The 24,182-nt window shown below is 45.7% G+C and overlaps 1 long non-coding RNA gene across 2 annotated transcripts in view; it reads right to left on the bottom strand.

The window, feature by feature from the left end:
• Nucleotides 1–1,828: 1,828 nt before the first annotated feature.
• Nucleotides 1,829–24,182, bottom strand: part of LOC129381689 (uncharacterized) — a 50,335-nt gene continuing 27,981 nt past the window's right edge. For both annotated transcript variants that reach the window (XR_011891228.1, XR_008609804.2), the window contains exons 3-6: nt 21,449–21,655; nt 7,759–9,124; nt 6,463–6,547; nt 1,829–2,555 (exon numbers count right to left, since the gene is read on the bottom strand). This is a non-coding gene — a long non-coding RNA (uncharacterized lncRNA). The remainder of the gene's footprint in view (nt 2,556–6,462; nt 6,548–7,758; nt 9,125–21,448; nt 21,656–24,182) is intronic.

Below are 24,182 nucleotides of genomic sequence, written 5' to 3'. Positions count from 1 at the left end.
GCTGCTCTCAATGCCAGCGCTACAAGAGTCCGCCACAAGCGCCACATGGCCTGCTTCAACCAGTTCCCCCTTCTAGCGTCCCCTTTGAGCAAGTTGGTATAGATCTTCTGGGCCCTTTCCCGCGATCCTCCAAGGGTAATCGTTGGGTTATCGTTTGCGTAGATCACCTTACCCGCTATTGTGAGACCGCCGCATTGCCATCGGCCACAGCTACAGAAGTTTCAATCTTCTTGCTGGCTAACGTTATACTCAGACATGGACCTCCTCGCATAGTAATCAGCGATCGTGGGCGACAGTTTACCGCGGACGTGGTTGAAGAAACCCTTCGTCTGTGTTCATGTAGCTTCCGCCATTCTACGCCCTACCATCCACAAACTAATGGTCTGGTCGAGCGCACAAACAGAACGCTTGCCAACATGCTATCCATGTACGTCGATTCAGCACACAAGAATTGGGACAGTATCTTGCCTTTCATTACCTATGCCTTCAATACCGCGAGACACGAGACCACTGGTTACTCACCATTTTTCCTTCTGTATGCTCGTCCGCCGCGCTACACCCTCGACACCATATTTCCCTACTTCGTTCATGACAACGAATCAATTGATGAGATCCTATGTCGAGCAGAAGAAGCGCGACGCCTCGCTAGGCTACGCACCCTAGCATCGCAGGACCGGTCCAAGATCCGCTATGACGGGCGTCACCACCACGTTTCCTTCGATCCTGGGGACCTTGTGTGGCTCTGGACGCCGTTGCGGAAGCGTGGCTTGTGCCAGAAGTTTCTCGCCCACTACGTCGGCCCTTACGTTATTCTGGAGCGCCTCAGCGAAGTAAACTACCGCATTGCGCGTCTCACGAGCAGTGGACGACGCTCGGCCAAGGCTGAAGTGACTCACGTCGCGCGTCTGAGGCGTTACAACCCACGAGATTACTGACTCGCCCGGCGGGCTTCGTCTGCCAGCGGGGAAATGTCACAAGCTGTCATGAACCACGCCTGCCGCGGAGACAACGAAAAGAAAGAAGAGAACGACGTTAGCCGGGCTGCCGCGAGACCGCTCTTGAACAACCGCGCCTATCAACCAGATTCATCTGGTTCTGCATTAAACACCTCGTGTGTAACAATATAAAGGTTCATTATATTCCGCACATTTTTCTATCACCTGATTGATAGTGTGAATACGGTCTATTGTTGAGTAGCCTTTACGTAATCCTGCCTGGTCCTTTGGTTGATGGAAGTCTAAGGTGTTCCTGATTCTATTTGCAATTACCTTAGTAAATACTTCGCTCGAAGTCATGAGGCATTGCGTATACAGGGTGGCCAGTTTCTCTAGAACAATCTGCCCACCATCCTTCAACAAATCTGCTGTTACCTGATCCTCCCCAGCTGCCTTCAACGTACTCAACCTGTGGTATGTCTTCAAGATGCGCGGCGAATAACAGTGCAAGTCACGTGGCACTTCAGGCTTCGTGGTCCGTTTAAATGCTGAAGTTTCTAAATAATTACTTTGCAGAGTTTGCTGTTCAAAGCAACAGGGGAGTATTTAACCCTGTAATGCCCACACATAGGTTTACATGAAGGAAAAATAAAATTTTCCCGATTTCTCGCCATGGAGGACATATAATTGGATTTCCAGGCTATGCACAAGTAATGCCTGATAGAATCCAGTCAATTAACATCGCTACTAGCGCTTGACGTGAGCAAATTTCAATTTCGAATTCTGAAACGGTGCAGTATCAAGGAGGTCTCTGGTCATTACAAGGTTAATAGGGTCGTGAACCCCCTTCGTGGCTATGTGAAAAAAAAAACAGTACGCGAATGGCATACGCGAATGGCATACGCTGCTGTCAACATATCAGCCAAATTTCACCAGCGTACGGGGTTTTCAGTTCTTTGAACTATCAATTGCTCGCAACATTACACTCCTTGTCTTTCCTCTGCCTTTACGAACTCGATAACTCTGTAGGGTAACTCGGTAAGATAATTCGGTAAGATAACTCAACTCGATAAGACAACTCGGTAAGACAACTCGGTAAGACAACTCGGTAAGACAACTCGGTAAGACAACTCGGTAAGACAACTCGGTAAGACAACTCGGTAAGACAACTCGGTAAGATAACTCGGTAAGATAACTCGGTAAGTCATCGGTGCTATATTTCGGTGCTATATTTCTACTACCCAGCGAATACTTATTAGTTGGACTCGTGGTACGTGAAGCATGAGTCGTCTTGCACGTCATCGGCGCTACACACCGCCATCGTCGTTTTCTTCTGGCCTTGCGGCCAGCGCTGTTTTGAGTCGTTTTATTTTTGTGTGTGTGAGTAACGACACGTCTGTCGCAGTTTCCAGCAATTGTGTCGATTGCCTCGTTGTCGTGACGATAAATGTGGCCACTCTGACGCAGGTTCGAGACCTGACGTTCGAGCTGAACCTCTCCAGCCTGGGTCTGCGGCTGTTCGGCGGTCTCGCACCAAGTTGCTCCTGATCGAGGAAATACCGTTCCAAGTCCGCGGTGAGGACATCCTCGCCATAGTCGCCACTTCCGATGAGGACCCTGCTGTAGAAATGTAAAAAAGAGAGAGAGGGCTAGTAACTCATTCAGGCAGAAACAAATGTTTGTCACGTGTTTCACTCAGTTTTCAGGAATTTGCACTTTGTTGGACAGAGCCGGTGATACGGAAAGCAGCAAGACGAAATTTACGTATTTGCTTGAAAAACTTGCGGCCCTTTATACGAACTGTCTATCGACTTCAAGGGTCCCAGACAAATGGAAGGATACCAACATTAACCTAATCCACAAAAACTAGACGTTAAAGAATTGTAAAATTATAGACCGGTTAGGTTACTTCCAGTATTTTATAAAAATTCACCAGGAAAATCTCCAATAAAATAAGGGCAACACTGGACTTTAGTCCCAGGGAACAGGCAGGTTTAGGAAGGGATGCTCTACAATGGATCCAATCCATGTTATCAATCAGGTAACCGAGGAATCCGCAAAGTTCAGTCAGCCTCTCTGTATGACTGATTCATATCATAGACGACGAAAAGGCATGTGATTCAGTAGAGATACCAGCAGTCATAGAGACGTTACGTGATCAAGGTGTACAGGGTGGTCCTTTCTGTAACGGAAAACACGAGCGCGTGGCCTGTGCTCTGCGGAGGCTGCTTAGAGCGCCAGCAACAGGCAGCAAGGGGGAACACGCACTTCCGCTTGTAGCGCCATCTATTGGCAGCCAGAATAAGCAGACACGGCTGACAGGCAAGCGGCTGCTTGCCTATCAGCCAGGTGGATGCGCAAGAGACGTAGCGTCTGCAAGGTAGGGTCTGCTGCTAGCAAACCGCTTTCGGCACGCTAGCTCACTGGAAACGCGGAAGGACCAGCATATGCCCGCTGGTTAATAAGCACTCCCGGCACATTTTAATGCGTAAGCATTGTTTGGCGAGTAGCGAAACAAGATCTGTTCGCCATGTGAAAAGTGCAATGCCTTTTATCTGCACAAAAATGCGTAGTGCACGAAGTTGCGACACTTAATCATTATAATAGCGTAAATGTAGATTGGTAGCTTTAAAAGCGATAAGGAACAATTGAAAAAAAATTTGATTAGCGACAGTAGCCATAGATATGCATAGGGCTCATAGAAAATGCGTGGGGAAGCATATAGTAAGGGTGCTCCAACTTAAATTTGGGGATGGGGCGACTTGAAATTTGAGGGTGGGCCAACTTGAAATTTGGGGGTAGGCTTATGGACACTTTGACATCTCCAGTAGAGCTTCTGCGTACTTTTTTTTTTTTTTTTGCAGTACGGAGCTCTGGCTTCTCACTCAACTCATATCGTGAACAAACCTAATCTGATTCGGAGCGGTTGGGAAGAGAAGTGCACTCAGGTGAAACTTTAGCTTAAGTAACTAAACGTAATAACTTCTTTAAGCGAATATTAATGCTGTTATCTTTATGATGATGACATTTGCTCAATTAATTAATTAGCCTCTGTTAAAGTTATGCTGGAGGCATCTGCATCTGTAATTATTAATTAAGATTACTTAAATAGGTGTAACTAATCCCAAGTTACCCTCAATTATTCTTGATTACCCTCCGTTGGTTTAACCTTAGCAACTCTTGATCAGTCTAGTAATTTAACATAGATATTACTTAGCCTCGCTATTCCTAATTACCCTCAATTATTCGTCGTTACGCTTAACTAATTTTATCGTAAATAATCTTAGTAGTCTTTATTAAGCTTAATTACACTTATATCTCTATGTTCTGACTCTATATAGCTATAATCACAAATCTCAGTAGCCATACGTAGTCATAAGGCATTCTCATATACACCTGCATAGAAGCTCACGTATGCCTATACACGCAGTGCATCGTGTCACGCGCTACAGACAGACAAACGTACAGACGAACAGATTCTGATGGAAGTAGCCCTAGAATGCTTACGCTTTAATATAGGTACGCCGGGAAGTCATAACAACAACCGGGCCTAAGTGTGTCGCTTCCACGTTCCCATTGCGCTTGAAGGCGTTCCAGCTATTTCTAGCAGGCGCTTGCCTGTCGGCCATGCATGGTTGTTCGGGCCGCAAATAGCTGACGCTACAAGTGGACGTGCTTCTCCTTGCTGCCACTTGCTGGCGCTCTAAGCAGCCTCCGCAGAGCACGGGCCACGTGCTCGCGTGTTGCCTTTGAAAAGGACCACCCCGTACAAGACGCTTACATAAATATCTTGGAAAATATATACAGACATTTCACAGCTGCCTTAATTCTGCACGAGAAAAGTAGAAAGGGATTGGACAAGGAGACAATTTCTCCAATGCAATTCACTGCGTGCTTGGAAGATGCATTGGAAGAATGCTTAAGAGGGAGGATCTCCGGCGAATATCTTAGCCACCTTCGATTTGCAGATGTTATTGTCCGGTTCAGCAACTCTGGGGACGGTTTGCAACAAATGATTGAGGACCTTAACAGAGAGAGTGTAATAGTGGGGTATAGTGCTAATATATAGAATACAAAGATAATGATTAATAGTCGGGCAAGGGAACAGGAATTTAGAATCGCCAGTCAGCCTCTAGAGTATGTGAAGGAGTACGTTTAAGTATTCTTGCTTAAACGTACTCTATCAATTACTCACAGGGGACCCTGATCATGAGAAGGAAATTTACAGAATAAAAATGGGTTGGAGCGCATTCGGCGGAAATTGTCAGATCCTGACTGGAAGCTAAGTATTATCATTAAAAAGAAAGGTGTACAGTCAGTGCACACTATCGGTGCTAACATATGGGGCAGAAACTTGGAGACTGACAAAGAAGTTCGAAAACAAGGACCGCACAAAGAGCGATGGAACGAAGAATGGTAGGCATAACATTAAGAGACAGGACGAGAGTGGTGTGGATCAGAGAGCAAACAGGGAGAACCGATATTCTATGTCACATTAAAAGAAAAAAAATGAAGCTGGGCAGGTCATGTTACGCACAGGTTAGATAACCGGTTGACCTTTTGGATTACAGAACGGGTGCCAAGGGAAACGCAGTCGAGGACGGCAGAAGACTAGATGGGGTGGTGAAATTAGGAAATTCGCAGGCGCAAGTTATCGTGGCTTGGCGCGGGACTGAGGTAATTGAAGATCGCAGGGAGAGGCCTTCGTGCTACAGCGCACATAAAACAGGCTGACTGTGTTGATGATAATCATGATGATGAATAATTATTTCAAAGCTGAGAATTATTCCGAAAATGTCGAGCTCACAAAACTGGTTCATAGCATGCTTTCTTAACTAATCCGCCTTTTTCACTTTGCTGTGATGCCCCCTGTTGCATGCCGCTAGAAAAGGTTTGGAAGGGTGCCGGCGCTTTCACCCTTTGATTTGTGCACTCTCGCCCAGGTTGGTTGTGCGCGATTGGCTCCTTCGGGGAGAAGTGTCGCATCTGGAAGCCATGTCGCCCTTACCGAACACTGGATGAGCAAGACTAAGCACGCTGTTGTGCCAACATCGCGGCCGTCAAGGCGCGATCAGTTCCACCTGCCAACGCGGCGGCCTCGGAGTCTGTTGTCGCTGATTTCCGCACTGAAACCTCGCTTTTTGTACCCGTCTTACACATTCTTTCGACCTTTCGCATATTCAATAAGTCTTAGAGCACAGCGTTGGGCGTCAGACTAACCAAAGCGGTGCATTTGTTTGCGTCGACATTAACGGCCACAGATGGTTCATTATTAGCTTGAGATATCGTGGAAACGGCGCATCGCTGGCGTAAAATAATGTCCAAATGTAGCAAAACGTACATATCCGAGCATATGAGCGGCCGAGCCACTTAAACAATATGTCTTTGCACTTTAACAGGCAGAGCAACAAGGTTCTACCCTGCTCGACATCCTGCGCAGCCGACATCCAAAGTCGAGTAGCCCACTGCGCCGCGACATCACGGACTGCTCATCGCACAGGCAAAGCTGGAGCACTGGTTAACCTACGGTGCTCGCAACTGGCACCTGTCGCCTGACTTGAGCGTGCGGCAGCAGATGCAGTTCACCTCGCTGCTCCAGGAGCCAGGTCAACCTGGGAGTGATACCAAGGCCGGAGTGAGAATCGCAGCCTACGAGTATTCCCGAGCTCATCGATTCATTGACTTCACCAAACATGTACTGCCACGTCACAGCGCAGTCAACAGTGGTTTAGTCTTCTTCATTCCTTTATTAATTTAGTTCAGTAAACAGGGAATTACCAGTACGGTAATACATTTACTGGCAAAAGGCGCAACGTGGATCTATATAAAAGCTGGTGCGAAAAAGCTTCACCTTTAGGTTTGTGTTTCTCATGAATGAACAGTGCGATCAGGCCACTAAGACAGCTGGCTAGTAGGCCCGCCGGGGCAGGCAGCATGACATGCTGCTACAACAGCCCGGTGACCCAAGCTGGCGTGAAAGAAGTTCACTGAAATGCGGCGCACTAGAAGTTGGCGTCAAGAATATTTACTTTAGAACAGTGCGTACACAATTGGCACATAAAATTTAATTATGGGCTTTTGCGTGCATAATTATGATGCGATTATGAGGGACACCGCAGGGTAGTACTCAAGAATAATCGAGCACCTGGGTTTCATTAGCGGGTAGGTAATGTACGGTACAAGGGCATTTCTGCACTTGCGCACAACTGAAGTGCGATCACCGCGATTGGCAATTGATCTCGCGCCTTCCGGCATAGAAGCACATCGCCAAGGCCACTACGCCACCACGACGGGCAATGGCACACAACCAGTGACAAAGATGGTTCGCTGATGCGCGGCACATTAAGAGAGACTCAGAATGTCGTGAAAGTTCACTGAGGAGCCGCACGTACCATCACATGCCCAGCGACACACGTTGATCCTAAGCTTCGTTTCGTATCCACTCAGCACAGCAGCTCGAGGTTCTACTAATCAAACCACGACTACACCGCGACCTAAGTTGGCGTCTAACAGGTCAGATTCCGATAAACAAACCAAAAAACAGACAAATATAACTCAAACTGGGCGAAGTCCCCGTGGCATGTTAACCGCAATAATTCGAAGGTACAACAGCGAGGGTCCGCGTTCGCCGGTGCACATGATAACGTGCTTGTTAATTTAGTTAATAGGCGAATGTTTACAGCAGTGCATGCGGCTGATAAAACGGCCAACCTTACTTCATACGTTTAGACTGCGTGAACTCATTTTATAAGGGATTACTTCGGCAGAGCGAAATGCAATGTAAATATTACGACGCAACACGTCACGTCTTCGATGTGCCCACCTTGCTGGCCTAACACGTAAAACAGGGCACCGTGGTGCCTCCCATGCTTGACCCGGTGATGAACCAAAGGCCAGCATCGTCTTTCTCCGACAGATGTTGCCGCGACAGGAACATGTCGATCGCTCGTTCTCGGCACCGATGCAAAATAAAAAAAGAAACGATAAGCATACGTGAAAAGCACCGAGAAAGCGGTTGGAACGCGAAGCCTTGAAGCATTCCCCACCCCCCTCCCACATGGTTACGCAGTAATAATGAATCCACTGAAGTAAAGAGCGTCAAGCAACTTTAGTACTTACACAACTTTATCGAAGTGAACTCCACAAGGTTCTATCATCCCAAGATCTTTGTATGACAGCTGTGCATTAATTTTGAAAAAAGGAGAATGCAAGTTCGGGAGCAATGATTGCCTGCACAAAGACAATACGTTGCACGACATTTACGGATATATTGAAATATACCGAAATATTTTGTAAAGGTTGGCTAATCAGGGGCCACTTTAAGAACCATCCGAATTACGAAAAGAATAAGATAACAGTAAGAAACTGTTCCTAGTTTTCAAGCTTCCGGAGCTTTCTCTTTTGCAGTGGACTTTCTCTCACACTGGTCTCTTTTTTTTTTTCGAGATCCATATTGATGTAATTTATGAGCAACATAAGCCACGCAAACCATAACTGCTGCAGAAGCTCTATGCGGTACTTATTAGAGCAAGATATTTCTTATAATAGACTACTGTTTAGCTTCTTGCAAAGTGCGGCACAACGCCAGGCGTGGCCGGTGGGCCTCAAATGTATCCCCCCAAAAATTAAGTAAATTACAATAACGTTAGGGGTCAGAGAATGTCTCACGAGCTTGTCGCAGTAAGATTCATTACACTCGAAACTAGAAGCGTCACACGGTCGAACTTAGTTTCGCTAACTGCGTCACAACGTCGGGCGCGCCCAGTGTGCATCAAAGGTACCCCAAAAAAGTAACGAAATTAGTTACAATAATGTGGGACTCACAGAAAGCGTCGCAAACATCTCCCAGTACGAGTCATCGACTCAACTGCGCCAGGACGGCTGAGCTATATTCCGGTAACTGCATCACAAGTCTCGGTTACGTGCTGTAAAAGCCTACATTGTTTGAAATGTGTAGCAGACTGTCCAACGAAATTTCTCACCTTGCCGTTGTCCAACAGGGCAGCGGTGCCGCGTCGAAGTGCAGAAGGAACGCAATACGCCGGGAGCCCAACCGACAGACGACATCCAAACGAGTCCGGTCGCTGAACAGACGAACTTCACGTACGCAGCCGGCCTCGCTCGCTTCGCTAGCCCGTCTGGCGCATGACGTATGCATCTAGCGCGTCTGGCGTGCCGTTATCTTGTTGCTAGGTGATGCAAGAAAAACAGGACGAGAAAGCTCATTTATACGCAATCCTTTTCTTTTATTTTAGCGGGAAAGAATTAAAGAAAGAACATTGTCTGGAAGTCCATATCACTATTTTTTTAAGGCGGAATCCTTTCTAGATTCATGGCGAAGTTTGTGCCTGCAGGCCTGGCCGCCGGAGTGTCCGCCAAAGCGTCGTCACACCATATGAAGACAGATTAAAGTATGAAAAATGATTGATAGTGCAGTTAGTGAATGATGAGAATATAACAGAGATTAGTAGAGGGTAATAATGACTGGTACTGACTAATATTTACTACCAATGACTTGTAATGGCTACTAAAGACTCCGAAATAACCAATATGTCTAACGACGGCTTGTAATGACCAAAATTGTTTACAAATGACCAAAAATGCTTACTAGTGATTGGTAATGACTGAAATGACTTGTAATGACTACTAATGACTACGAAATTACCAATGTAGCTAACAACTTGTAACGACTACAAGTTTTTAGAAATGACTACACATGCTTTGTAATTACTAATAATGACTTGTAATAACTCCTAATGACTACGAAATGACCAATATGCCTAACTGCAAATTGTAACGACTACAATTGATTAGAAATTACTAAAATCCTTAGTAAGGATCAGTAATGACTAATAATGACTAAGATGACTTCTAATGACTGCTGAACGACGACGGCTTGTAATGAACCACAATTGATTACAAATGACCAAAAATGCTTATTAGTGAGCACTAATGACTAATAATGAATGAAATGACTTGTAATGACTAGTAATGACTACGAAATTACCAACATGTGTAACAACAACTTGTAACGACTACAAGTGATTAGAAATGACTAAAATGCTTAGTAATGACAAATAATGACTGAAATTACTTGTAATGAGTACTAATGACTACGAAATTACCAATATGTATAGCGCCAAATTGTAACGACTACAATTCATTAGCAATTACTAAATATACTTAGTAATGACCAGTAATTAATAAAGATTACTACCAATGAATTGTATTGGCTTCTAAAAACTTCGAAATGACAAATATGTCTAACGACTTGTAATCACCACAATTGATTACAAATGACCAAAAATGCTTAGTAGTGAGCAGTAATGACTAAAAGAAACAAGAAAAAGAGAAGAGGCGAAGAATAAGAGGAGGCTCTGTAGGGTTTCACCGTTTATCTCTTAACGGAGATCTGAAGAGGTGATCAACCTCTTAAGGTTGTTCACCCTGTATTTACCCTGACGTTCGAACTCTATTTTTACCCTGATGTCCGCGACAGCTAAGGCATTGGGTGAATGCTATATTCCGTTCCACACATAGCAGTGCATAGCAGTCAACGCTTTGGAGGCTAGAGAGACTTTTTGCAATGGCTTCGTTTGTACTTGGATATAGTTAGATGTTTTTTTGATCGCCATTGTGCTCAACAGTTTTTTCTTTATGTGGGCTCAATATTGAATGAAACAAGCCTTAATCCTTAGAAACAAACACACTGTGGTATACGGCTGCTAATACGTTGTTTTAGATAATTTTTAATTTCTTCTTTTCAGGTTTTGATTTGCAACCCGTCGCGAGGAGCCTCCCATGCATGCTTGCGCGAGCGAATGCTTTTGGCGCGCAGCAAAGCGTGGACGGAATGCGTGAAGCCATCACTTTTCTTGACCGAACTTCTTGCGTAGCTTTCACAGCGGGGCCACCTTCTGGGACCGGCCCGAAACCGTCACGACCGTCTCCAAGAAGTGGTTCGGTGCCTGTGGAGACCAACTGCAGGTCAGTCGGGCCATATTTCGGCGTTTTACGGCCGATTTTCCTTCTCCAGAACGTGGCGAGCTGCTAACCCTAACTTCAGTTAAGGGAGCAGCGCCAGCGCCGGCGGGCGAGCGCGCACTCGAGCATGGCGCCCTTAAAAACTACGGCCGCGACATCGAACCCGCGACTTATTACAACGTCGCGACTTGAAGAACAGATGTATTTCACTGCATCTCAGGGTGGTGATGCAACACCGCACCACAAATACAATAAGGCAGCTACGATCTACAACAACATGCAAACCGCTACCGTGGTCGACGAAAAGACAGCAGAAGCCGAATGGGAGCGCGTTCTTTCCCTGAAGGAAAAGAAAAATCTCGGTCAGGAGCGACCCTCCGCGCAAGGAAGCGCACTGCCATTAGGTCCGATTACCAACTCATCCAAACCCGTGGCGCATCGCAGGCGCCCAGGACTCAAGCGTCTTCCGCCGCTACCGAAGAGTGACCTGAAGGTGGTCATGAGACCACACCAAGGGCTACCACTCAAGAATGTTACCAGCCAGGCCCTGGCAAGAGCTGTCATGGAGGCGTGCCAGGACAGAACCACCGACAACAATCTTATCCTAAGAATCAAGTCGAGTTCCAACATTGCAGTGATATCCACCCCTAATCGGGATACGGCCAAGGTCATGCAAGCCATTAAATCCTTGAACATCAACGGTCGACAACACCCGGTCAATGTGTGCGTTACGGCAGGAGAAGACCCGACGCGGGGAGTAATCCACGGGATAGAAGCACACGCCCCCTTCTGACGTGCTGCGATCGAACCAACGTATCCGAACGCAGGGACAGGAGTTGATCAACGCAAGAATGATGGGCGACTCACAAAGTGCTTTGCTCACCTTCTACGGCAGCCGAGTGCCAAGGTGTGTTTATTACTTCGGGGGGGGAGGGGGGGGGGGAGCTCTGCACACCCTACCGAAATGCGGTACAATTCTGCCGTATCTGTGGCACCGCGGGACACCGCACCGACGTATGTCCACAGTCCGAGGTACAGGTGTGCCGCTCGTGCGGGAGCCTGCCGCTGGACACACACGTGCACCCCCAAATGCGCCATTTGTGGGAGTGATCATCCAACGGGTGACCGCAATGTCTCAAAAGACTAAAGCCAGTCAGGCAGATATCAAAACCACGGCCAAAGAAACCAACAAAGACCCAGCTACGGTGGTTCGCCACCGAAGACGAGGACTCCGAGCTGGAGTTCCTTCCGGCGATGGATCGTCGCAGCCGCTCCCGAACCCGCTCGCCGTCGCGGAGCCGATCTTGTTCCAGGCAGCCGGGCCAGAGAAGACGGTCGGCATCCCGAACCAAGGTGCCTCAGCAGCAACATCAGACAAAAATGAAGGAGGCCCCAAGAAGCAAGTCACCAGGGATTTTACTGGCATGCAGCACCCATCAAAATAATCAGGTGAGCTGGGCGCAAGTCGCATCTCCCTCTGCCAATGCTAAGAATACACCTACACCAATCACACAAAACCCAGAGTACAAGAAAATAGTAGAAGAAAACAAAATACTTCGAAACAATTTAGCCGAGCTACGAGCCGAGTTTGAAGCTCTTAAGCGCATGGCAAACAACAGCACATCACAGCAACCCATACAAATTGCGGACCACACTTCCAAATCACCACGGCAGATCCCAGTGCAACAAAGTACCGCCTCCAGCTCTCAATCGGTAACGCTGGAATAGTTAGCACTAATGTTAGCAACTAATGTTCGCAGACCTACACAAACTCTAGCGAATGGTCGAGGATGTGCAAACAAAAGCCGCAGCCGAACCCCGAAAGAGGGTCAGTCAAAGTCCGGGAGCTCCTACAAGGACACCGAAAGCTATAGAGCACACTGATAGTGACAGTAATATACATGGATAATATGGCAAACAACACAAAGACCGGACACATTGAAATCTGGCAATGGAATTGCTGCACGCTACGAATTAAATTGGTTAATTTCACGCACTACATAGAATCGGCGCCAATCCCTCCCGACGTTATCTCTATTCAGGAAATAGGGAAACAAAATCAAAAACTCAAAAGATATGAGCTTTATGCTCACCCAGATTACCCTCAAGTAGCCACCTTTGCCAAGAAGGACGTCGCGATTAGAGTAAATTATTTTTTGGGCAACCTATTCAGCACCAGATAATCTCGATTTGGCCGCACAAAAGGGACAAACCTAAAACAATAATTGTCAACGTTTATAGTTCTGCCAGAGAAAAACAGGCGAATTTCGAAAACGTGGGGGCCGCCGCGGTGCGACTCGCTCAAGGTAGGGAGAAACTAATATTGTTAGGCGACATTAACGCACAACACTCAAACTGGGGCTACAGTAGAGACAATCCCAAGGGCATCTTGTTAGCAGACGTTGTAGAGCGCTATGGACTATTTCAGCTAACTCAACCGGATCTCCCAACGCGAATCGGGAACAGCGTGTCCAAGGACACTTCCCCCGATCTCACGTTCACCAACAACGAAAGTGAGACGCGATATACAAACCTAGGAAAAAATCGAGGAAGCCATCACTATATCTTAAGCAAATCGGTTAATACAGCCAGGATTCGAACAGCTATTGACAAGGCAAGGCTATCCGTCTGGACCAAATTTCGTGAAAAACAGATAACAATCGGCAGTATAACAGACGTAGGAGAATGGGCCGAGCGGGTCAGAGTTATTCACTCTGGGGTCACAAAAACAATTGAAATGACAACGGAGGCTCCAGCCGTGCATCGTCACCTCTTGCATCTCTGGGAAGCCCGAAGAGGCCTCACAAAAAGGTGGAAAAGACAGAAGCTTAATCGCAAACTCAGGATACGGATAGCTAAGCTAGCGCAAGCTTGCGCTAGCTGAGCTATCCGTATCCGGAGTTTGCGATTAAGCTTCTTGCGCTAGCTGAGCTATTCGTATCCTGAGTTTGCGATTAAGTTTCTTCCTTTTCCATGAAGCCAACGAATACGCACAAAAGTTAAGCGACAGCAATTGGCGTCAGTTCAGCGACTCGCTTCGGGGCACGTTGGCTACAAAGAACACATGGTGCATTCTTCAAAGTATGATTGACCCGGGAGAAACAAAAACAGTCGCGAATCGCACACTGATCACGCTGCTTGAAAACGAGTTTGAAGGTCGTGAAGCTGACATGATAGACAAAATTAAACAGATATACGTAGGAACTGTTCCGACCGGGCAACCCACTAAACCCGTTTACGAAGGTCAGGACCAGCCGGAACTGGTCGCCCCAATAACCTTTGAAGAGGTTTATGCAGCGGCACTCTCCCTCAGGAAAAACACGACCCCAGGGGTAGATCAGGTCACGAACGCAATGATTCGCAATCTAAGTGACGACACGCTAAATAGCTTGACCAAATTCTTTAACGACACGGTCTGGACAGAGGATGGCGTCCTTCCAAAAGAATGGAAGGAAGCAAAAATTATTTGTATTCCTAAACCAGGTAAGCCTCGTAACATCAACAACCTTCGACCCATCTCCCTTACGTCGTGCGCGGGGAAACTCTTTGAAAAGGTTGGGCAGGTCCTGCTCTCGCACCACATAGAGCTAAACAACATGTTCCCCTCCAACATGTTCGGTTTCCGACCCCACGTGTCGGCGCAGGACGTTTTTCTACTACTAAAGCACGAGGTCCTGCACCCCAACAGAGGGTCGGACGACAAATTTGTACTGGCATTGGATATCAAAAAGACCTTCGACAGCATCTCCCACCACACTACTCTGGAGGGACTGGAAGCGGTGAACTGCGGAACGCGAATTTATAATTACGTGCGCTCGTTCCTCGGTCACCGCACGGCCACGATCTGATTAGGCTCCACGAGGTCCGACACCTTCAACTGTCCCGACAGAGGTGCCCCTCAGGGAGCTATACTCTCTCCACTGCTATTTAATGTAGGGATGAGAAAGCAAGCCCTGGAGCTAGATAAACACCCGAATCTCGGCTGTGCGATATATGCCGATGGCATCACGTTCTGGGCTCACATGGGTCCTATGGGCACAAGCAAGAAACTCTTCAAAAGGCCATAGACGCAGTCGTGGAATACGCGAGGGCGGCGGACATGGCGTGCGCACCGAAAAATCGGAATTCATTCGGGTGCGTGCGAAATACGCAGGAAAGAAGGACTGGGTGCCACTCACTCTGACTCTGGACAGGGCTCCAATTCATGAAGTGGAGACACTCAGAATATTGGGGATGTGGATACAGCAGAACGCTGGAACATCCCACACCCTTCAAAAACTAGAGGTGGTCACAGGAAACGTGGCCAGAATGATACGGAGAGTGGCAAGACGCAGAGACGGCCTAACAGAGGGAAAGACCATCAGCCGATTTCACGCATTCGTAATTAGCCGAATCCCATACGCCCTTCCGTGTCAGGCCTTGACAAACCAAGAGATTATACAGGCAAACACAATTATAAGAAAATCCTTCAAAGCCACCCTTGGTCTTCCCGAATGCTCTAGCACAGAGAGATTCGAGGGACTGGGCCTGCACAATACTTTTGACGAGCACGCAGTCGCGGCGTTATATGCTCAGAAAGAACGACTTTGTTCTTCACCTCAGGGCAGGGAAGTATTGGCGAGGTTAGGCTTTCCCCTGAGACCCCAGTATTGCGGAGAGGAAACGGCACAGATAAACCGCAACGTTCGATCGCACATCGCGGTGGTCCCAATTCCCAAAACATGCACCCCAAGTACCATCCCGGACGACGCAGAGCAAGGGTAAATACCATTCACAAACGTTTTGGCATGGGACCGGGGTGTATTGTGCGGATGCCAGTCGAGCCAGCTCAGACACTTTCACCATAGTCTCTACATGCAACAATAACATAACAACGGCATCCTTCAAAACCGCCTCGGCATGTGTGGCAGAGGCTGCAGCACCTTGGCCATTCAGGACGCCGAGCGCCAAACCAATTCGGCTGTCATATTATCCGACTCACAAGCGGCTTGCCGCCTGTTTCTACATGGAACGGCACCCAAATCAATAATCGAAATTTTAGGCACTCAACTAAAGCGGCACCACACTATCGTATGGTGTCCGGCGCACGAGCGACTGGCAGGAAACGCGAAGGCAGACCGTATTGCTCGAGGATTAAACGTCCGAGCAACGGCATGGCCTAGCGACGACCTTCCACCGAATTCTCGTGACATCCTCCTACAGCAAAGGCAGGAGCGGAAACGTTTTGGACATCCTCACTCCGATTTAAACAGCCAACAGGAGAGGGACTGACGTCGTAGCCAGACGTATACATACCCCAACCTGCACCACCTACACAGAATGCGCCTCCCGAGGTTCACTGACGAGTGCCCGTAATGCACAGACACACCCACACTAAAACACATCACATGGGAGTGTCCCAGGAGGCCTCCGCACATAGACAACCCCATATTACACCAACATCCACTAATGAGGAATAGGCAGTGGGAGGCACGGCTTGCAGACGAAGGTCGGGAGAGCCAGCTGGCTCTTCTGGACCAAGCCCAGCGAGCCGCTCGTGCCAGTGCGGCCCTGGAATAGGGGCTCCAACCATCGTGCCTTATTTTATTTATATTCAATAAAGTTTTTACTCTCTGTCACTCTCTTCCACAGCGTTCACTGCTAGTTATGGAAGGGAGTATAGCCGTTACGTGTTTCCTGTTGCCAGTTTTCGCCACGTGTCCCCACTTGTTGGGTTTTTTTTTCGATGGAGTATCTTGAAAGGGTTCTGCAAACGGCGCATACCTTCGGGCGCGCTGTGTTCTCGCCGCTCTTGCTCTGAAGCGATCCGCCGCATGAATGTCACTTCGCTCGCTGCTGCTGCCGCCACGCTTGCTCACACCAGCGCCTTCACAACGAGTGCACCGTCAATCCCAATAGGTCGCGAAGCTTCGGGCGGAAACCGGTTCAGAACAAATTTTCACCGACATCACCAAGGCTGGCTATGGCAGAAGCGACTGAAACGCGACTGTACTTATAGAGAACAAACATTGAGAAAAGAAAAAGCGGTTTTCTTAATTAAAGCGGGAGGCAGATTCGTTCATCGACAAAAAAATTCCTAATCAGTTACTAGATGTGTGGCGAGTAAAGAAAAGACAAGTCTGTTTTACTTTGCTATCAATACCCTTTTTCAGCGCCCATAGTACGAGGTTGACGCTGCTATCACTTGCAATGCAATGTCTGAATTTGGTGACGCAGGTAGCTTCATCGTTTCTTGACCTGGTCAGTAAAGTAGAGAGTTATGAGCGCCGACGGGCTTGGCTTTCGACGATAGGACCAGCGCACTGCACCTTTCGTCGGCCTCTAAAAAAAGTGTGTTCGGTGCAGGGGTGAGATTTCGACATCCGTACGGCTGGCCTTTTCCTACATCACTTCCCGCGCTGAAAGGTCGACAATCAATCAATCAATCTTATTATTACATAAAAATAATATACAGATCGAAGTATACAGAAGGAGGTCCCATAGTTAAAACTGAATTGGGACCTCCTGTTCATGGTTAACACAAAAGTTCATTTAGCAAGCAACAACAGCTCAATTGGTACAATTCCAGTAATAATAAATAATGAGATACAAATCTAAGTAGATGAAGTAATTAATAGACAATATAATGGCAGTAAGCAATATTTCGAAGCTAGATAAAACGAAAGTAAAAGAGGAAGAAAGAGAAAAATAATAAAGAAAAAGAAATTAATTACTTGTTGGAGTACATAACAATGGCAGGTCTAAAACCAAAATCGGATTATACACTGCATAGTGTCACTCACATGTCACATAACAGAAAATTTTTCAGTTCATCATAAAATCGATGGGGTTTCGGGAGTTTTATTATAAATGGTAATGTATTCCATGATGATATGGCTGCAAAGTGAATTGTCGGTTTCCCCTAATTATGAAATTATTATGCAGCGCAAAACGAGTTGAATTAGTGTTTGTTAGAGATGATATAGGAATTAGTGATGATGATATATTGTCATTTATTATTTTGAAAAGAAGAGTGGCAAGGCTGTACTTGACAAGGGCTGCAACGTCTAGAATGTTATTTGCTTCTAGTAAATGTTTAGCATCGGCGGTGTGTGGATTCGACGTGATTATTCTAATTGCCTGGTATTGGATGGTTTGTATCGGTTTTAGGTGAATAGTGTACGTGTTACCCCAGGAGGTTATGCAGTAGGTAATGTGAGAGTGTACAAGCGCAAAATAGAGTGCGAGCAACAGAGGTCGTGAAAAAAATGGACGCACCTTGATGAGAATGCGTATTCCATGTGGTAACTTCTTTTTATTATGCGTTATATGGCGATTAAATCTTAGGTTACAGTCAATAATAACACCTAAGTACGTGCAGTCTTCACTTGCTTGTAATAAATGGTCACCAATGTAAATGGGCGGATTGCATAGTGATAATTTATTTTGGGATGAGAATAAAATAAATTTAGTTTTAGTAGGATTAATGGTAAGTCTATTCATTTTGCACCATTCTAACAAGTTATAAAGATCACTATTAAGCTTGGTTATTACCGTTGACAGACATTCGCCAGAATTAGTAGTTGTTGTATCATCGGCATATAGTATACATTTAGAAGATGTGAGGCAGTTAGGTAGATCATTGATATAAAGTAAAAAGAGTAACGGGCCCAATATGGATCCTTGTGGTACACCTAAATTAGTCATTTTAGGTTTAGAATGAGCATCGGACACACTAATAACCTCTTATCTGTCTCGTAAGTAGCTGCGTAATAGTAGTAAAGGAGGACCTGTGATACCAAATGAATCTAGTTTAAGATAAAGAATTTCGTGGTCAATGCTGTCAAATGTCTTTGAAAAGTCTACAAATAAGGATGCTGCGAATTTACCGTTGTCAATGGCTTTCTTTAATTGATCAGTAAGAGATGCAAGTGCTAGGTCAGTAGAGTAACCGGATCTAAATCCAAATTGGTCAGGTGAAAGAATATTAAATTTGGTTATGTATTTCATCAATCGTTTTTCGATTATTTTCTCGATGACCTTGCTAAAAAAGGGTAAAACACAGATTGGCCTGTAGTTAGATAGTGATGAGCGATCGCCTTTCTTAAAAACTGGAATAACCCTACCACGTTTAAGCTGGCGAGGAAATGAGCCTGTTTTAAACATGAGGTTAATAATTTCAGACAGTACAAATGATATTGATTTAGAAATTATTTTAACATGACCAGGATGAATGTTGTGCAGTCCATCACTAGTTATTTTTAAATTGTTGATTACTGATACCACCTCATCAGGAGTGGTTGGAAACATATAAAATGAATCTGGAAGGCGTTTTGATGCGTATAAGTTGTGTTGAGTTTGAGTGGAGTTATTAGCAAAAAAGAAATTACTGAAAGCATCCGCGAATAAGTATTACCATCGTGGGATATTTTAGTTATGCTATCCGGTCCTTGTTTCCTATTCAAAAAGGAGTTCACTATTTCCCATCTTTTCTTTACGTCCGAACCACATCTAAGTATTTTTTCTTCGTAATATTTGGTTTTAGCTTTTTTAAGCCGTGAAGAAAGTGTGTTGCAAAATTTCTTGTACCGCGCATGTAGGTTTAAATTGAATGGTTGCCTTTTAGTTTCTTTATATAGGTTTTCTCGTGTGCGCATGGCCTCCAGCACTCTATCGGTGACCCAAGGATATTGAGGTGAAGCCACTTTCTTTCTGCATTTACTTATCTGAGAGTAGGTATGATAGTATGATATCAACTTTGTTATATATCGCGAGAAGGCTACCTGCGGATCCTTTGTGTCAAGAGCGAAACACCAGTCAGTATGAGATACGGCTGCTTAGAACATTTTTTTTACCAAAAACAAGTTTGGTGTAAGAATTTGAACAGGAACAATGTGCAGATGTAGCGCGCAGAAAAAGGGGAAAATGGTCAGTAATATCACTTTCAAGTACTCCTGCATCAGGTGGATTCAAACGATTAGCCAATGCATGATCGATTAGAGTGTTAGAACCCCCAAGAACTGAACGAGTAGGGATATTAATAAGACATTCGTAACCAAAACTTTGGAAACAAGACGAATAATTGACAGAGCTCGGGGATGACTCCATTAAATTTATGTTCATATCACCCATAATTATGACATTTTTTTGCCTCAGCGGATAACTTTGCCATTATTTTTTCGAGAGAAATACAAAAATCTGGAATTGAAGAGGAAGGTGAACGGTAAACGCAACCAAAGATGAAGTTTCGGTCATCGGTGTTAAGAAAGTTAGGATCGAATTCCAACCATACTGATTCGCAGTTTTGAATGTTTATAGTGAGGTTGAGTCTTCTTTTCTACGGGATTCCGGACGAAATATAGACAGCCGCACCGCCATAGTTGCTGGACTGTCTGTGTGTATACTCTGATTTATAAGAAGGGAAACAGTACAAGTTTTTATCATCTTCGCTAAGCCGGGTCTCTGATACTGCAATGATTGAAAACGTGAAAGAAAGTATTGAAAGCAGATTCTGGAAGTCATCGAGATGTTTACGGAGGCTGCGCGCATTGAAATGAATATGAGAGCGATTACTATTCTGAAGGAAGTAATTTAACTCGCTCGCTGAGTAATATGACGCCATGATGGAAGATAAGGGGTTAAGGGAAGCACAAACTTTCTGCCGATTAGTTAATGACCATTAGGTCTGAATCATCAGCAATGCGGTACACTCTGGTTTTCTCGGCTTTTCTAGACTTGATTTGGCAGTTGCTGATCCAGAGAAATTGCCATTTGTACTGTTTTTCCAGAGCCAGCGCCTTCGAAAAGAGCGCTTTATTTCGTGCTGTCAAGTGCTCATTGACGTAGACCGCACTCTCAACAGAAGCTTTCACCCCGATGTCACTTGGTGAAGCTTAGCCTTATGTGCCTTGCTGACAAATTCATCCTTTTTTGTACGGGAGCAGAATCTAGCCACGATGTTTTTCTTGTCTTGCACTTTTGTAGGGACCCGATGAGCGACATCGATGTCAGCAGCCATTACCGGGCACCCAATTTTAGTGCCAATGGTTTGCATGACGGCGATGCAGTCCTCCCCTTGGGTGCAGGAGACGCCCCAGACCTCAACATTGTTCATTCTAGAGTATTGTTCCATCTCAGCCACTCTTTCAGACAGTGCTTTGTTCTCTGAGATGAGTCTTTTGTTGTCAGCTGTAAGCTTGAGTTTTTCGTCCCGCATTTTTTCAACGATGTTATTTAAGACACCGATACTTGCTTCCAGGCTTTCAACCTGCTTTTTTAGTTCAACAGCATCAAGCCCAGTGGACTGCAACTTTAACAGAAATTTACCGAGAATGACCTCAGCGAATAGGGTGCATTCAGTTTCCAGTTTAGTCTCACTTGTTTCGATCCTCTTGGCAAGCTCTGAATTTGTCGGCATTGTGGTTTCGCAACAAAGCACTAACCAAACAGCTTCACACACAAGAGAACAAAAGTAAGAAAAATGTATCTGTGGCAGCAGCGACAGCGAACAGGTCACACACAAAAATTAGGCAAGATTAAACGCAACTAACCTGCACATTCAGAGAAAAATACGTGAGGCAGTGCTTGCTGCGCCGTCGCTGCCACCAGTGAAGCCTCCGTGATAGTCCTGCTTCTTATGAGCGGTGCTCAACGAAGCAGACGACACCTGTTAGGCTTGCAGGAAGCTGTCGTCCGCGGATCCGAGTGCTTGATTTCCACGTGCGGTGCGAAGGTTGATAGGAAGCTGGCCAAGATAACTGCACATTCAGAGAAAAATACGTGAGGCATTGCTTGCTGTGCCGTTGCTGCCACCGGACTGCCACACCTCGCTGCCACACGCCCTTCAAGTTGAATGGCGGGGCATTTGGATACAGAGATCCGATGGCAGGCCAGCAAAACCAATTTCGCGCCTTCGAGAACAAAATGATGCCACTTCTATTTTGAACGGATATGGCGTCACATTTTCTTTCGCCGGAAGTGTTCCCTCGTCCTACAGATGGCGCTAAGCCCCAAGGACCGCTAAAGCCACTCAATTTTCCAAAAGTAGCGCCATTCTTAGATCTCTCCGCCACCACGCCAGCCCCAGCGTTTCCTCCGCCACGCCACCTGTCGCCGCAGACTCCTCCGCTCCCCCATTGGCCAATCTGTGTCACGTGGGAGCACGGTTCCCAAAAGAGGAAAAGATCGGCGGTCTGAAATTCTGATGTGATCTCTTTCCGAGTGCCATCCTTCACGTCCCATCTCCTTCCATTCTCGGTCATTTCCTTAATGCAACCCTAATTTGTTCCAACACCCTCGCTATCTCACATTCTAATGGTTATCCAATGTCCGTCGTTTCAGCTGTGCCATATTTTCACAACAAATGTTCTTGTCTAGTGGAGATAAATCAAACTCAACATTCACTATCAGCGCCGTCTACTGCGCATAAACCGTAGATTTAGTTACACAATCTGTTTAGAAACGTAACAGAATCAAATAAGTACGAAACTCAGACGAGATGCAAGTATGATCATCTCTTGACAGTAGCATCCTAGTTTACGTTCTACAACCAAATACAGCTCAGTTTTGCGGTAAGATCATAGAAAAGGCAGAGGTGAATATTCAAGGTATAGTGTACTTATTATTAAATTAGGTATTCTTTTTAGGTTTCGATCATACTATACATAAAATACGTGGCCGCAAATGTGAATTCTTTGCCTTACATCTTTTTCTTGTAAAAACAAAAATTGCAGTGTGTAGCTCACAACTGCTGACACTCGAGAAACTACACGAGCGTCTCACGTGCACAGTGACTGTTTGCCATAGCATGGCACTCCATCTCTCTCGATGGATAAGTACTACTCTTCACATCCATCTATAATCATGGTCATGGCCTACAACTCAACACGTAAGTGCCAAACTGCCATGACGGCGGAGTTACTGACATACGTCGGTCGTAATAACCGACGTAGACATGTGATCACCAGTGATTTGCGAATCTACATATTAGGGCTGCTGACAGTGTGTTCGGAGTAACCTTCGCATGGAAAACGTGACAAGACTAAGAGCCTAACGTGCCATAAACTCCTGGTAATGATTGTCAATGAGGCTAAATCCAGGGATGGACAATCGATTCGATCAGACACGTGCGCGATCTCAGTATATTGTGCACTGAAGGTACAAAGATATGGCCATTTTGCTGATGATTATGCATATAAGCAACATAATCACGATAACAATCTGCTAGTGCCAGAAGGAACAGCGAAGAGCATGACTTGCCAGTCATGACAGCAGTTGTTCACTGGAAAAAGCATTGGACAGAACAAGTGAGAAAGCAAGTCCGGTTTTGAAAGCGCCAACAACAGAGAGAGCAACTGTACACTGAAGTGATTACGCACACTAACTGGCAACTCGATGTGACATCTGTGCCCGTTCCAAATCAGTCAACATTGGCTTGTGTGCAGGGAATTACGGTGAATTGTTTTGTCCATGCGAAATCCTAATGAATACGCAAAAAAAAACTTTACCCAATTCTTTCCCTGGAATATCATCATAGGCTTCTCAAGCTGTTCGCGCTGCCAATGTATTTGCCGATACAGACTACATTTTGGGGAATTTTGTTTTCTTTGCCAAATTTCAGCACAAGTGATGACTGTGGTACAAGAACTCTAGCCATAGTGACTATGTAAAAAGAATGTTCACATTTACAGGGAAGGACTGCCGATGCTTTCACAGGAAATGCCGGAGTCGAGCTTCTTTTTCTGCAGGCATTAGGGTACATTTCAAACATTGTCTTTGCCTACTGCATAAAGTGATTGATGCCGTCTGAAGTCACTGAAAGCACCAGATAGCACATTATCCAGACAGAAAAGTTGTGGCAGTTTCTACCGTGTGATCCATAAATTTATATGTAAATTTTCCGCATACGTTGCCTAATACTTTTCTAGAACGACCAGAGAACAGTTTAATTTACTGAAAGGTGTGACACTGAAGTAAAAAACGAAATAGTGTCCAATTAACGCTGTGTTTAGTACCAGGGAAAAACAAGAGACGCAGAAACAAAGCAGATAATTAAGAAAAACATTATAAGTCAACATTATGTCCTGTAGATTCATTTGTCACAGTTTCTTCGTTTTTTGTTGTGATTTTCGCTCCTGAAACGCCGCCTATTAAACAAGAGTAATGAACCATAGCGATATTGTTGGTTTGCTCTTTTAAAAAAGCCTGGACAGTGTTGTTCTGTAGTCTATGTAGCATCACAAATACAAGTCAATAAAGAATTGAAGAGCACCAACCCTTACAGCC

The sequence above is a fragment of the Dermacentor andersoni genome, chromosome 11, assembly GCF_023375885.2.
Source record: "Dermacentor andersoni chromosome 11, qqDerAnde1_hic_scaffold, whole genome shotgun sequence".
Lineage (NCBI taxonomy): Eukaryota > Metazoa > Arthropoda > Arachnida > Ixodida > Ixodidae > Dermacentor > Dermacentor andersoni.
The sequence above is the reverse complement of the archived record's forward strand: the minus strand, read 5'-3'. Positions and strand labels throughout refer to the sequence as shown.